This window comes from Anomaloglossus baeobatrachus, chromosome 11 (genome assembly GCF_048569485.1).
Source record: "Anomaloglossus baeobatrachus isolate aAnoBae1 chromosome 11, aAnoBae1.hap1, whole genome shotgun sequence".
NCBI classification, from domain to species: Eukaryota; Metazoa; Chordata; class Amphibia; order Anura; family Aromobatidae; genus Anomaloglossus; species Anomaloglossus baeobatrachus.
The window spans coordinates 67,684,062-67,699,396 of NC_134363.1; the positions used below are offsets into that span (position 1 = coordinate 67,684,062).

At 45.7% G+C, this 15,335-nt stretch overlaps 1 protein-coding gene across 2 annotated transcripts in view; it reads right to left on the minus strand.

Annotated features, from left to right (window-relative positions):
* The window catches only part of GRIN2D (glutamate ionotropic receptor NMDA type subunit 2D), a 1,213,579-nt gene extending 1,198,557 nt beyond the window's left edge, over positions 1–15,022 (minus strand). For both annotated transcript variants that reach the window (XM_075328780.1, XM_075328779.1), the window contains exon 1: positions 14,196–15,022. The gene's annotated coding sequence lies outside the window, so the exon portion shown is untranslated. The remainder of the gene's footprint in view (positions 1–14,195) is intronic.
* Between the last annotated feature and the right edge of the window lie 313 nt (positions 15,023–15,335).

A 15,335-nucleotide genomic window follows, 5' to 3' on the forward strand; every position in this document is an offset into this window, starting at 1 on the left:
TTCTCCATTGCTTCATTCCGTGAAAATTGGACCGGACTTGTCATCCAAGTTTGGTCCGATTTTGTTGACGGATTCATTGGCTTGCATGGCAAACCGATAATCAGATGCAACTCGGACATGCTGCGCACTAGGGCATAGAATAACGGGCCTTTCACTCTGCGTTCCGATCTCCGTTCAGTGGTCCTGTCGGGCCTTACTTCTGAACCACCAGCAAAATGAGTTTCAGAGATCTGCCCCGACGGGGCCATTGACTTTAATGGTCCCAGATGGAGTCACATCATGCTCTGCCGTGCACTATTTTTGGGAGTATACGATTACCTAGAGGTGGACACCCAGACATAGTTTATTACTTCTGGGTGTCCGTCTCCAGTAAGCATATACTCCTGAAAATAATGCACATGGTGACATACGTCCAAACCCCATTTTGAGGGGGGTTGGACTGAAGCCCTATGGGACCACTGAACGGAGATCGGAACATAGTGTGAAAGGCCTCTAACATTAGTCCGAGTGCCATCCAATGTTTTGCTGGAACGTACTTGAACCCAAAATAATACGGTCACGTGCAAGAGCCCTTTGGGCGCACATTTCGGAAAACATTTTACCTTCTGTACAGACGCTTGTTTCCTGATAATAAGCTGAAAAACTACTGCCAAACACACAATGAATATGCAAACCGCTCATTTGTCAAGTGAAATTAGTTTAAAACGCACTTTAAAAATCATTATTCTAGACAGCACATCCTCTTGTGTAAACAGGATACATGCTGCCGAGAACAATGGTACTTTATGATACTTAAAAAACAATTGCATTAAAGGAATGGTTCACTAGTTATTTTTCCAAGGCACATTGATATTATGTTGAGAAACAAGTTGTCTCTCTAATACCTTGTGTTGGCAATAGTGCCTGTGAGCGGCGATATGGTGGTCTGCTTATCTCCTTCTCGTGACCCCTGGGCTCCATGACCGTTGATGTCTGGTGATGTTACATCAACTTTCTGTTGCCCTGACATCACCATGGCCGGCCCCAGTCTTCCTGAGTGACAGGGCTGTGGGTGGCGTTTCATCGCTCATCACAGCCCAGCATCGCTCCTGCTTGTGGCTCTCTGCAGTGAAGGAGTAGGGAGTATGGGCTATGATGAGCGGTGAAACTCTGTCCAGAGCCCAGCCACTCAGTGAGAATGGGGCTGGCCGCGGTGATGTCAGGTCAACAGAAAGTTGACGTGACATTACCAGACATCAAAGGTTACAGAGCCCGAGGGGATATGCAAAGGGGATGAGCAGACTGCAATAGCAAGGTATTTGAGAGAAACCTTGCGTCTCAACATAATATCAATATGCCTATGAAAAGTAAGTAGTGAACCACCCCTTTAAAGTGCCCGGCTGGAACCCCCACCCCTCCCCAGGGGGTAGGTGGAGGCCGGCATGACGTGGCTAGGGGGGATAGGGTGAGGTGAGAAAGGGGTGGGGGTAAAGGGACTGGTAGGGGATAATATAGTGAAGCTGAAGGGGGAAGAAGCCATTGCTGCGGTGGCAGCTGAAGAAATTGTACAGCAGCTTATACAGCACACAAACAAAAAAAAAAAAAAAAAAAAAGTTTCAGTTATGTGCAGCTTACTGGTGGAGGTCAGCAGGTTCATGGAGGAGCTGCGGGAGGCAGCCCGGCGCCAACCTCCGGGCTGGTTAGAGGAGCAGTTGCGGGCGGTGCTGGCCGGCGGTGTGGCATCGGGCGCGTCTGCTCCCGCTAGGCCGCGGGCGCGGCCTCCTCGTAGTGGTCCACGGTTGCGGGAGGCTCCTGGGGCGGCCGCGGAGGTCTCCCCTGTGACTCTGGGGCGGCCATACCGCAGGTCCAGGCCTCCGGAGCGTCTCTCTCCCGGGGGATCTGGGTAGGCACGGCCTGCTCACAGGCCTCGGCGGGAGTCGGGGCGGTCCGATGCAGCGCCTGCGGGGCCTCAGCGGCAGCGGGGGAAGCCCCGTGCGGGACCCTCTGGCTGTGGGGGAGGTGTCCAACCTTGGGAGCCCCCTCCACGCCGGGAGGAATTCCAGGCCGCGGCTGAGGTCGGCGGTGGTTAGTAGGCCTCAGCCCGTTATGGGGGAGGGGCCTACTGCTGCCTGTCATCAGGAGGATCTGGAGGCTACGGCGGGCCGCGCTGGCGATGTCCCTGTCGGGCGGCCTGGCTTGACGGCGGCGGTGGACGGAAGTCGGGATCCCTGGGCAGGAGGTCGGCGGGCCAGGGCAGGATGGCTCTGGGTCTCAGCGGCAGCTGGTGGTCTGAAGCCAGGAGCAGCGGTGTGGGGGCCACCTGGATGGGGTCCGGGACGGACCGATCCGAGGCTACCTTCGCTGATCGGTCAGGTGGAGGATGACGGGCATGAGAGTTACACAGCGCCAGTGGCGGCGGCTGGACGGCAGGATTCAGGATTGGCAGCTGGCGGGATCACAGCTCCTGCGCAGCTCGGTGAGTACAGTTATGTGTTTTGTTTGTCTCCTTTTGCTGTTAATGTTCCGGGTAGTGTGGTAGGTCCGGCGGGGTGCTGGCATGGGGGGCTCAGGGACGGGTGGCTCCGCCGGGGTCAGTTGAGGTTGGGGAGTGCGGCGGGGGTACAAAGGGAGTCCGAGCCGTGTCGGTTTCGGGGCAGGCGGGAAAAGGCAAGGTCCGGATTCACTTGGTTGATAAGGCGAGGGGGGGAGGTTTATGTGTGCTTGGAGGGCCGCTGGGGGTTACAAAAGAGGTTAGGCGGAAGATTTGGAGGGTTGATTATATTGAAATCTTCTCTTTGCTGCCGTTATAAAAATTTAATTACGATCAGCCTAAGACACAATTCGAGCCAGTGTGATAGGAGAGGAGACGCCGGACAATTGTTTGCACCTTTGCTGCTATATGGGTTCCATTTGGGAAGCCTCTGGGTGCATGGGGGGCAGGCCTGGTTGTGATATGACGGACAGTTTTCATCAGAGGAAAGCTATTCGGCCATCTATACGGTGGGGACAGGAGGATATTGGGCTCTGGTTGTGGTTTAGGGCACCGAAGAGGTATGGGCCATCCTTTCCAGGGGTGGCCGGGGTTTCCGGCCAGGCTGGGGGGCGGTATGGGCAACAGTCCGGCGGGGGAACCGGAGGTCAGTCGGTATCCCATAACTCAGGACTTTACTGGCTCTTTCATGAGGACCAATGCAAGTTTGGGGAGCTGTGGGGTTTAAGCGCCACTGCTTGCACTGTAGTGGACCCATTCATGGGGCGGGGAAGTGTTTCCGGCGTAATAGGGTAAAAGGGGGGGCCTGGTAATTCGACAGGGGGAGACTCCGGTGAAGCTTCACGAGATGCTCCCTTATCTAAATAGGTTCTCGAGGAGGGAGGAGGCGGAGTTACCAGCAAGGGGTTTTTGAATTTGATTTTGTATTCCTTCGGGAGCGGGTCCGGGGGCAGGGGCGTTTTTTAAGAACTTACGGTCGGGGAGCCAGCATCCGGAGGTGGTTCGGAAAAAGTTGTCAGAGGAGGTGTCGTTGGGGCATATGGCGGACCTTTTTCGGTCCCCAACCTTTCGGCTTTAGTGGTTTTCTCCGCTGGGGGTGGTGCTGATGAGAGAGAGGATTAAGTTTCGGCTCCATCACCACTTGTCTTATCCGTGGGGGATCAGTACATGATGGTATAGATCCTGAGTTAAGTTGGGTGGTTGCTACGTCTTTCGATGAAGCAGCAGACTGGGTGCGGCGGTGTGGAAAAGGGGGCCCTGATGGCTAAGATGGAGGTCGAAGCGGCGTTTCGGCGGTTGCCAGTTCATCCGGATAGTGTGCGCTTGCTCGGCTGTTATTGGGGGGGGGAGTTATTTTGTTGATTGATGCCTATCCATGGGATGCTCGTTGTCTTGTTATTGTTTTAGGGTTTAGTTTCTTTTGGAGGGGGTGGTTAGGGAGGTTTCTAGTTTGCAGGCTGTTATTCACTGTTTAGACGATTTTTCTGTGTCGGTCCGGGGGACTCTGTGGTTTGCCGGAATTTGCTTGCAACAATTGAGTGGGTGGCTTTGCGTTTTTGGGTCCCTTTGGCGCCGGAAAACGGAGGGTCCGGCAGCATGTATTTCCTTCCTTGGGATTGTTATTGACTCGGACAGGTGGGAGTTTGGTTACCAGTGGACAAGGTGGTGGCCCTCAGGGAGGAGGTGGCAAGGGCACTGAGGGTTGGAAAACTCATCATGCGGGAGGTGCAATCGTTGCTGGGCAAATTCGATTTTACATTTCGGGGGATGTCGATGCGGCGGAATTTTTCACGGCGGCTTGAGATGGCCTCTGTGGGGGTGCTTGCACCTCACCATTTTATGCGGTTGTCGGTCGAGGTTAAGGCGGAGTTGGAGGTTTGGGGACAATTACTGGGGGGACTGCAATGGGCGGTCACTGTTGATGGAGCCTCTGGGGGTAATTTGTAGTTAGACCTTTTTGTTACCAATGCGTCTGGGGGTCAAGGCTTCGGGGCCTATTTTGGGGGCGAGTGGTGTGCGGAGCGATGGCTGGAGGTTGGTGTTCTGCGGGTTTGGTGGAGCACTTAGCGCTGTTGAAACATTTTCCGATTTTGGTGCCAGTTACGCTGTGGCGGGAGCGTTTTCGGAATGGTCGGGGGCGGTTTTACTAGTGGCAACATGGGGGTCGGGTTTGCAATTTATAAAATTTCGGCTACCTCTCCTCCGGTGAGTAGAGTGTTGCGGAGATTAGTGTTGGCTTGTTTGTCCATCAATGCTGGTGTATCTGGGTCTCATGTGCCGGGGGTGCTGAATTCTATTGCTGACGCTCTCTCTCGTTTCCAGTGGGCCGCTTCAGTGATTTGGCGCTGGGGGGCTATGGCCGTGGGATTATTGTGCCCTCCTGAACTATGGAGGGTGGGATGAGGGCCGTTGGACATTGGATCAAGGGATCGTTGGTGGCGGAGACTGGACGGCTTATCAGCAGGCTTGGTTACAATGGGAGGACTGGGTTCAGTCGTTTGGTTGATTTGATCGGTGGGGGATCTGGTAGGCATGTTGTTCTTGGGGTCAGGCGGTGGTCAGCATGGGGTTGGTCCCAGGAAAAAATGGGGGCGGATGGTGGCGGGGCCTGGCCTTTTTGGTTTCAGTTGAGGAACAGGCTGGATTTGCCGGAAATTTAAATTGGTGCGACGGGCCTTGAAGGGGTTTCGCCGGGGGCGGCATAGTTGGAGCACTTGGGGGGCCCACTTGAGTGTTGGTGTGTCATTCGTTTTTTGGGGTTATTTTGTTTCGTTGAGTTTTCCTTGCGTTCTTTGGAGCGCTTAAGATTAGGGAGTTGGTGGCGGTTAGTCGGCAAGGTCATGGGAGGATTCAGGCGTGAGACGTGCTTTTACTTGAGAATGGGGTGGAATTTTGGCCTCAGAGGTCAGGGACGGATTAAGCCGGCAGAGGACGGTGTGTGGTGCAGGGTATTGTGGCTGGGTCGGTAGTGTGTCCGGTAAGGTATTTGGAGAGTTTAATATAAAAAAAAAAAAAAAAAAAAAAAAAAAAAGGGGGGGGGGTTGGGACCACGGGTTGATGGTCCGATACTTTGTCACGAGGATGGTTTGTTTTATCAAATTATCAGTTTCGGGCAATTTTTCGGAGATGCGTGGAGGGTCTTGGCTTTCATCTTGGTTGTTACGCGCCTCATTCTTTTAGGATGGGAGCGGGAACGGAGGCGGCAGGGTGCGGTTTGAGTCCCTAGGTGGTATGGAGGATAGGTTGGTGGCATCTAGGTGATATTTGAGTTACGTGTGCCTTTAGAATTGTTTACATGGGGGGAGCTGTGGGAGCTGTTTGGTTATGTCATGGTACTGTGAGGTTTTGCTGTCTTCTTTGCAGGTGGCCTTTTCTCAATTGGTCTGGATATTGGGCCACGCCTTTGTGCACTGGGCAGTGATCCAGGCGAGCATTCGTTTGGAGGGACGTCAGCTGGGCTTTGCTCGAAGGGCGGTGTAATTAGGTGGTTGGGTTTCCGGGGCATGCGGAGGATGCGGGTGCTGCCCAAGGTGCACAAGGCGATGCGGCTGGATCGGGCGCCAGATATTCTGGTCTTGTATGTTGGGGGAAATGATGTGGGGATGGTGGCGAGCCAGGATATGATAAGGGATGTAAAACATGATTTACTTCGGCTGTGGGTCGCTGTGCCATTATTTTGGACGGCTGCTCAGACATGGTCCCAAGACGGACGTGGCGTAGGGCCCTGTCTGACTAAAACTGATTAAGACCCGTATAATATCAATCGGGTAATTTCGGCTTTGGGCGAGGGATGGGGGTGTGGCGCTTCGTCACTTTGGTTTGGAGGCGGTGGACAAGGATTACCGGTTGGCGGAAGGGGTCCGCCTGAATGCAGTAGGAACGGATTTTTGGTCTTTGGGGATTCAGAAGGGTTTTGAGCGGGCCATGGCATTGTCAAGTGAGGGAGGGGGGGTCTCGAGCGTTTGAGGGGGTCAAAGCGCTCTCGTTGTGGCGGTTGGGGTGGGGTCCTCGAAGTTGGTGAAAATTGGATTGGGGGTCCCAATGGAGGTGGAACCCCCTTTAATTTACTGGTTTGGGGAGTGGTCTGGTGATCATGGGGGAACGTCGGCTTGGTGGTGCTGGTTCCCGTGTTTGGTGGTTTAACCCTTCCCCCTCATATTTGTTTTGGTGCTCCCGAGTTGGTGGTTGCGGCTGGGAGTAATGGGGGTTTAGGGGGAAGGTAAGATTGGAGTATTGGGTGATCACCAGACTGTTTTGAGCTTCGAGGACCACAACCCCCTTTTCTATAATGTTATTGTAAGTTATGTTTAAATAAAGGCTGCTGTGGCCATTTCATCCATTTATGTGTCTGTGGTTATTTTAATAAGGGGTTAAACTATTGGGGGTGGAAGTTGGGTAGCAGTATAGAGGGGCACCCGGACTCCACTATGCCAACGTCATGATCATTCTGTGCACATATAAGTGCGAGTGAGAGGTCTAAAGTGATTTTAAAGGGGCTGTCCACTACTAGGACTTATTACACACAAGACTTATGACACTGTACTCACCTTCTGTTTTGGCGCAATTCCAGGGCTGTCGGTAATTGCGATTTAGGGCTTACATGACAAAATAGTATATAGTTACTCTAAAATTCACTAATATTTGAGGGGACTTATTTCTATAACCTTGATATCTATCAAAAAAGAAAAACCCCTGTCACGGTCCTGAAAAAATATCAGCAAAGTCACTTATTTATGGTTATTTGCATTCTGCAACAATTATATTGCTCATAGTCTGGAAATGCTCTATTAATGGGAATCTGTCAGCATGTTTTTGCTATGTAATCTAAGAGGAGCATGGCATAGGGGCAGAGACCCTGATTTCAGTAATGTGTCACTTATTTGGCTATTTATTTGTTGTTTCAATACAATACATGTTTTATTAGCAGGGAATTATCACTACAGGACTAGGAGTCTTGTGCTTCTTAGTCCAACCCCTCCCCCACCACTGATTGGCAGATTTTTGTTACTATACAGTGTACACTGAGCTGCCAATTAGTGGTGTGGTTTCAGTTATACAGAGCTCAGTATTGTGAGCTCTGCTAGAACTGCTGTTGATAAAACAGTGATTACATCCTAATCACTAAACCCAGTAATGTAAGTGATACATAAGTGGTATCAAGGTCTCTGTCCATAAATAATGCTGCTTTCAGATTACATAGCAAAAACCTGCTGACAGATTGGAACCTGACACATTATTCAAGCAATCCAATCTGTGGACTAGAGATGGAACAGAGAAGGACATGGACATAGACATGGAATAGAGAAGGCAAAGCTGAGATGAATGATATATAGACTTGTTGGAAAAAAAAAAATTAGTATCTCTTGCATTTTCTTCATTGAAAGTCCAGTGGTCGGTCCTACTCAGTGATTGATAGCAGTCTCTGCATGCACAGTGATATAGAGCAGACTGTCAATCACTGACTAGGACTGCCCACTGGACTCACATAAAACACCATGGATTTTCATGAATAGAAGGCAGGTTTCGGGCTCATTCAGATGTTCAACCAAGAAAAAATGTTTTTTTTTGTCCAAAGTTTCATCAGACTTTTACCATATTTTCTCTACCTTTTCCTATCTACCTATTCACACTACGACTCCTGAGGAAGTCAACGCTAAACGAAACGCGCGTCAGGTTGAGGACAGGTGAGTTTTATAGTCTCTGTATTAGATATCTATTTACATCCTCCATTACTTTACATTTAAAACGTTCGTACGGTATCTCCGTTAGTAATTCGATTTAGCACTATTGCACTTTATTTTCTAGATTTATTTTCACCATCGGGATACAATTATTGCCATATATATAGGTATTATTTATTTATTTATGTGAATATTTAAATGTTTCTATATTTATTGACTATGTTTGAATGGAGTCTTAACAATTGCCTTTAGTGGTCCCTCTGATATTTTTGATCTGGTTTATTGTCCTCCTTTGGAGTTACCCTGTCTACACAAACATTTTTTGTTCCCATTTATTATCATGACTTTTTCCATAAAGGATTTTTTAATTAATGATTTTTTTCAATAAAATATATATATATTTTTTTTCTTTGGTGGCCTTGCTTTCTATGAACGGGTTCATGCCTTGTATCTGTTCGTAAGGGCTTTTTGACTTTCCTATCTAGCAGTCAGTGATAACCTGGCCGTGATCTCTGAATTGTTTATGGACCCACAGAAGTTCAGAATCTGACACTCGGATCAATATCAGACATGTCCGCGCAATATTGTGCAAACCATTCTGTGCACAAAAAAATGGACATGTGAACAGCAACATAGACTATACTAGGTACTTGAAAAACAGACAGGTGGATGTACCTTACTGAAACTTTTCCGACAATGATATCTATCAATCTGCTCTATGACACCATGCCGGCAGATCAGACAACATTTCCAATGTGATCAATTCCTTTTAATATTATTTTAGGTTGGAATCGCCAAACCTTATGTTGTTGTAAAATCTTAAGCAATAAAAAAAGTCTAATTACAAGTAAGTGAACTAATCAGTAAATTGAGTAGGATTGCACACCTCGAAAAGAGTCTACTGATGTAGCAGGAAAAATACTCAATCGGTGTGTACATTATAGGTGAGAAATGGGGTGTATGGATTATTAATGAGCGCCAATAGTTTGCATTTACATCTTTTTGGACTTCTTTTATGCACTGGCTTCCTCCCTTGGTGTCTCTCACACAATCTACTCCTGATGAGCTAATATTCCCGGCAGACCCATGAGTCCTATCTATAGTGCGGAGAGAGGTTTTAGTGTGCACTCAATTAACCTGTTGTGTACTCAGGAGGATAGAAGCCATTGCATGCTGGTGTTTTATGTCCCTCTTGGGTGTGTAATGGGTTGATCAAATCTATCTGTTAAATCTCCAAAGGAGAGGAGCACTTGAAAGAGCATGTTCAAATATTCTTAATACAAGTGTGTCTAGACGTAAAAACAAATGGTAATGAGTGGGGAGACGGAGGGTCTGAGTTATGTTTCCTTGCTTCGTTTGCTGCTCTCAAATGTCTTTATGCGAAACTCACAAATGCCAGAAAGTTAAAGAAGCCCTACAATTAAGTTTTATATCTATTAAATCTGTGTATATATGAAATGTACTTTGGAGTGAGCATTAATATACTTCCCAATCTCTACTCTCTCCGGTGTCCAGCGCTATTCTGCTCCTCTTCTCATTGACGTCACTGCTGCTCTCTCTGGTGTTCAGCGCTGTTCTGCTCCTCTTCTCAGTGACATCACCGCCACTCTCTCTGGTGTCCAGCACCCTTCTGCTCCTCTTCTCAGTGATGTCACCGCTGCTCTCTCTGGTGTCCAGCACCCTTCTGCTCCTCTTCTCAGTGATGTCACCGCTGCTCTCTCTGGTGTCTAGCACCCTTCTGCTCCTCTTCTCAGTGATGTCACCGCTGCTCTCTCCGGTGTCCAGCACCCTTCTGCTCCTCTTCTCAGTGATGTCACCGCTGCTCTCTCCGGTGTCCAGCACCCTTCTGCTCCTCTTCTTAGTGATGTCACTGCTGCTCTCTCTGGTGTCCAGCACCCTTCTGCTCCTCTTCTTAGTGACGTCACCGCTGCACTCTCCGGTGTCCAGCACCCTTTTGCTCCTCTTCTCAGTGACGTCACCGCCGCACTCTCCGGGGCAAGTGCCATTCTGCTCCTTTTCTCAGTGACATCACCGCCGCTCTCTACGGTGTCCAGTGCCATTCTGCTCCCCTTCTCAGTGACATCACCACAATTACGACTACCCGGCTCATTCTTTGGCTTGAGCTAAAGTCTCTTTCTGATGGTCCATAGTCTTAAATTGTAAAAGTCACTGTGCACACTCTCTAGGTCACGTCGCGCTCTGCCTTACCCAGAGAGTCTGAACAGTAGTGACATCACTGAAAAGAGCAGCAGAATGGTGCCAGATCCTGAAGAAGGGCAAAGTAAGAGCATATATTAACACACTCACACAACAATATAGGCATATATGCACACATCTAATGAAGTGAAAACTTAATAAATAAACTTTAATTAAAAAAGTCACCTTGTATATGACAATAATACTAATAAGTGTTGAACTGGAAGGATCAGCTATGAGTTTCAATGTAGATATGAGATCCTCATGTGAAAACGTGTTCCCTGCTACTCATCATCAAGCTGGTGCCTCTACTATCTCATTAATGTATTGTGAAACCTTGGCTTCCAACATGACTATATCCCTGGTTGCGTTGCAAGGCTTGTTAAAGGGTCAGATACTGTCTTAGGCCCCCTTCACACATATGTATAATGGAAACATGGCCTTACAGGGTAGCTATCTCCATTAGGGAGCACTAACGTGATAATATTCTTGGAAGGAGGAAATTTGAATCTTTTTTCATGGAGCATTTCCAATATAACTTCATACTCACCTTAAAGGGATTGTCTATGTTTTGGGACAATTCTTTTTACTTACCGTAAGTGTCCAAACATTGGAGGCTAAAAGTAATTTTTGTATTTGGGTTTCAATAAAAATTTTGCACCATTTGACTCTTAAAGGGTCTTTGTTTCCTGCACATTCCACATTGATGTTGTCTGTGGACATCAATGAGCTGTGAGACGCCCAGAAAGAGACAGTTAAAAGGAAACTTTCCCTTAAGAGCTCAATCAGACGTCCAAGTTAGAAAAACATACCCATTCTTTTTGATCAGTGTGTCCAAGTGTCATCAGTTCTCCACCTCCTTTCTGACAGTCCGTCAAAATCAGACAGCATGTCTATCAAGTGAGCTTCAATTTTTTCACAGACCCATAGACTTGCATTGCCCATTTTAATCCATCTCATTAAAATCAGACAGGTTGTCTCTGCAATTTCCCATTTGTTCAGCAAAAATGAGAAAAAGGTATGAGTGATACCCGTGAAAAACATAGCTAACACTCGTACGTGAAAATCAGACATTTGAATGAACCCTAAGACTTTAACTGTTAGATTGAGCTTACTGATGGGTTCTCAGTTAACTCATTCTGCAGCCAACAATAGATATTACACTACAAAGGCTATAGAAAGGATCAAACCAATTTTTTTTAATGAAAACCAATAGCAAAAATCATTTTTATCACCAAATACACAAATTCAAGAGAAAAAATAACTGTCCGTGAAGGTGGACAACCAAACCAGTTCCCCGAAAGCACATTTTTAAAGTCTCCTTCAAATTTCTGATAATACTCACTAAATATAATGATAATAGAGCCATAGTTCCTATATTTTGTTCCAAAGAGCACTGTTAAGATGAATAAATGGAGGTTCTGGTTGCACAGTTTAGCCACAGGGGGATTTGGGAACAGTTTGTGCCTCTGTCAATGAACAATTACCAATAATTTAGTGCAGGGAAGCAGGTTATCAACATTTTAGCAAAGGAAATTGGAGCAATTTTAATGGCATTCCAATGAGAACTCCAATATTATATTCAATGGTCCCTTTAAAAATAAAAATGCAGGACTTACTTTGTTCGATATACAAGTTTTGTCAAACCTTCCCCTCTGTTATTTAATAGATGATTGATCTCAATTGATTAATCTATTGATGTATAAATATAAAGAGCTAAAAATTCCGATTTTTATGAGTGAGCTGTAATTTTTGCTCCTAACATACAGATGGCGCTGTTTAGCCCAAACAAAGAATACAATGGTCTCTCACCCTGAGATTGTTTGGGGAGGAGCAAAAACTGTAGAAATTGACCCATTGCAATGGAATGATAGAAAAATAAATCTGTGTATTAAAATAGAGTGGAGTGACTGTACTATATATATATATATATATATATATATATATATATATATATATATATATATTATTTTGTCTATATATATATAGACAAAATAATGCTATCTATTACTTTTTTTGAGGGGGCGATGGTTGGTGATGTCTGTTTTAACACCTTTGACCCTCTATATCTTAATATATATTGAGGGTCAAAGGTATTAAATAATCTAATCCTGTTTAAATACCTCTTAAAATATGAAAAAAAATAAATATATATATATATATATATATGGTGTATATATATATATATATATATATATATATATATATATATATACACCATATATATATATATATATATATATATATATATATACATATATATAAAATGCTATTTATTGCTTCTTTTTTTGAGGGGTGAGCTGGGTGATGGTTGGTGATGATTGGCTTAATACCTTTGACCCTCAAAATCTTCATAAATATAGAGGGTCAAGTATTAAAATAAACTATGACTGTTTTAATACCTTTAACGCCCAAAATATGAATGAATAAATGGTAAAAATAATAATAATAATAGTAAAAGGTATTATAAAACTGATAGACCATGTAGCAGAGGATAATGTCTTTTGGCCCAGCGTTACACTTTCTACTTAAGTATGGATGAAGTATTGTCACGATTCACAATAATGCAGAAAATTTCATATTAAAGAAAAGTATGAAACACAAGATTAGGAACTTTTCTTTTTTTTTTGCAGCCCTTTTAAATCTCACAGGATATTAAATTGCAAAGTGCTGGAGGACAGTCATGTAAATGATAGACATTGAAATGCAGTCTCCAGATTGTAGAAGAGCATCTGGGTTTACATTGGATAGCAGAATTTTCTCCATAACAGTAACCCAGGTCAATCAATTGGAGAAATAGAGAATTCATACTCGTCCATTTAACTATTCAGCTGCCGCGAGTACAAGCTTGCTGCATGACCCTGCTGGTCAGCGGGCAGTGGGAAAAATGCAGGAGCCTGCATGATTAAATAAGATTAAATGCGTGTTCAGACCAGATATTACAAAAAACAGCAGCAATTGAAGGATTAGATGGCTTTGGAATACATCCTAAGGCAGATCAATGTGTGGACATTCCATATATATTTTATTTAACATTCTAAGCTGTGAGTCGCCCCCCCCCCCGACTCAACGGACCCCACCTCTACCCCCCTTTGCATGCCCACCAGCAAAACGAGCCAAGAAGCAAGGGCAATTAAATAAAGAAGAAACAGCTTTTCAAATGGAAATTGATAAGCCTTCCAAAGCCAATAGCCCATGAAACGTGAAGAGAAAAAAATAAGGATGTAATGCAGAGGAACTGGAGCTCCAAACATACACACACACTGAGCGGCACACACAGGCACAGGGACACACGTAGGCACTCAGGATGCCAAATATTTAACATTAGAACTTGTGGCTCGGGAAACATTTGTGAAAAGGCTGAAATACCTGACGACAGCCTGGTTAGCGCACACATAGCTGCAGCCGTCACATGCAGCAAATCACATCCCATCATCCAAATTTTAACAGAATATGATGTGATTCCTAATTTTTTCCCCTATGGGCAAAAGTCAAAAAAGATTTACATTGACTAGGTTTGGTATTTATTTCTCGCGGTGGAGGCAGAAGACATATAGACTGTTCCTTTTATGAGAATGCCCTTGATCTTTTCTTGAAAGAGATTCTTTTTCTTTACCTCCAGAGAATCAGACTTCCCACTTTCTACTTAAAGTGAAGCCTTTTACAAAGAGATAACCTGTATGGAGTTCCTATTTCGGAAAAAGAACTTTTAGCACATACCGGTGGGTTGGAATAGGGGGATGTGTGATGTGACCTTCTAGATGGAGAATTGATCACATATCGGGACTCAGGCCCAACCGGATGAAGAAGAAGATATAATATCAAAGTAAGGAATCTTTGGAACTTACCTTCTCATTGCACCGTTCCCAAAACCGGTAGGGACAGAGGCAGCTGGTGGTGAGCTAGGACCTGCCAGAAGAGCCTAAGCTTCTCTTAATACATCCCTGTGTCAGTTCCATTGATGTCATGCAGTGACAGGCAGAAACACAAAATGAACACAAGATCAGAACACGTTTATGCACCAGGCATATTTATCTGGCCCCTTCTCGGAATCTAGTTCTCCAAAATCGAAGAGGTCCTTTATTCCCGACAGGAGGCTTGAGGTTATATTATCATATCAGAGTTTGCATCCAATCTTCTTCTTTTTTTTTTTCTTCTTGCTTTTTTTCTTCTCCGCTTCCCCCTTTCCCGACAAGGTTGTTTGGAATCTATCAAGGTAAAAGGAGGACATTACACATGTTGCATTCAAAGTTAAGCAGCCTTGAGTGGATTGGGGAAAAAAAAAGAAAAAAATCTGACTTTGGAAAATTAGGAAAAAGATTGAAAAGAAATAGGATTTCCAGTTGAAGTCTTGGGTCTATGTCATGGGCTCTTGGTGGGAATTGAACCTGGCTGCATGTTGCATCTGCACCGGTCTCTATCCTTCCTGAGTTCTTCTCTGCTTGTGGACGGAATATAGGAGCAGTTTAAATGTCCCTTGTCATTCTGCTGTTTTCTCTCCCTTTCTACTCACTCTCTCCTCCTCTTCTCCTTGTTAGAGAGGCATGTCCGTGCTAAGCTGATGTATTTTTCCCCCTCTTTCACACAGATGCATGCACTCAGATACAGACAGGGAGATGGGGCTGGAGAGAGGCAGAGTGAGATACACACACATACACACACAGGGAAAGCAGCAGAGACAGAAGCACACACAGGGACATTAACATTCAGAACCGATAGCACCTCATACCACGGCATAGGGAACAATTTAAAGAGATAAGTCGGACGCTGCTGGCAACCTGCCTTTCCCCACTACGCAAGCTCGTGGCAACACTGCATTCTGAAGCTTAGGGCAAACAAGGGGGCTAGTGACATTTCTGACAATCATCTAATCTTGACAAGGATGAAATGAGAACGGCAAGGAGCTAATAAGGCAAGGAGATGGAGGAAACACTGGAGCAAAACATAAATTACACCTCATAAGTGATGCATAGTAAAGATGTCGGAGT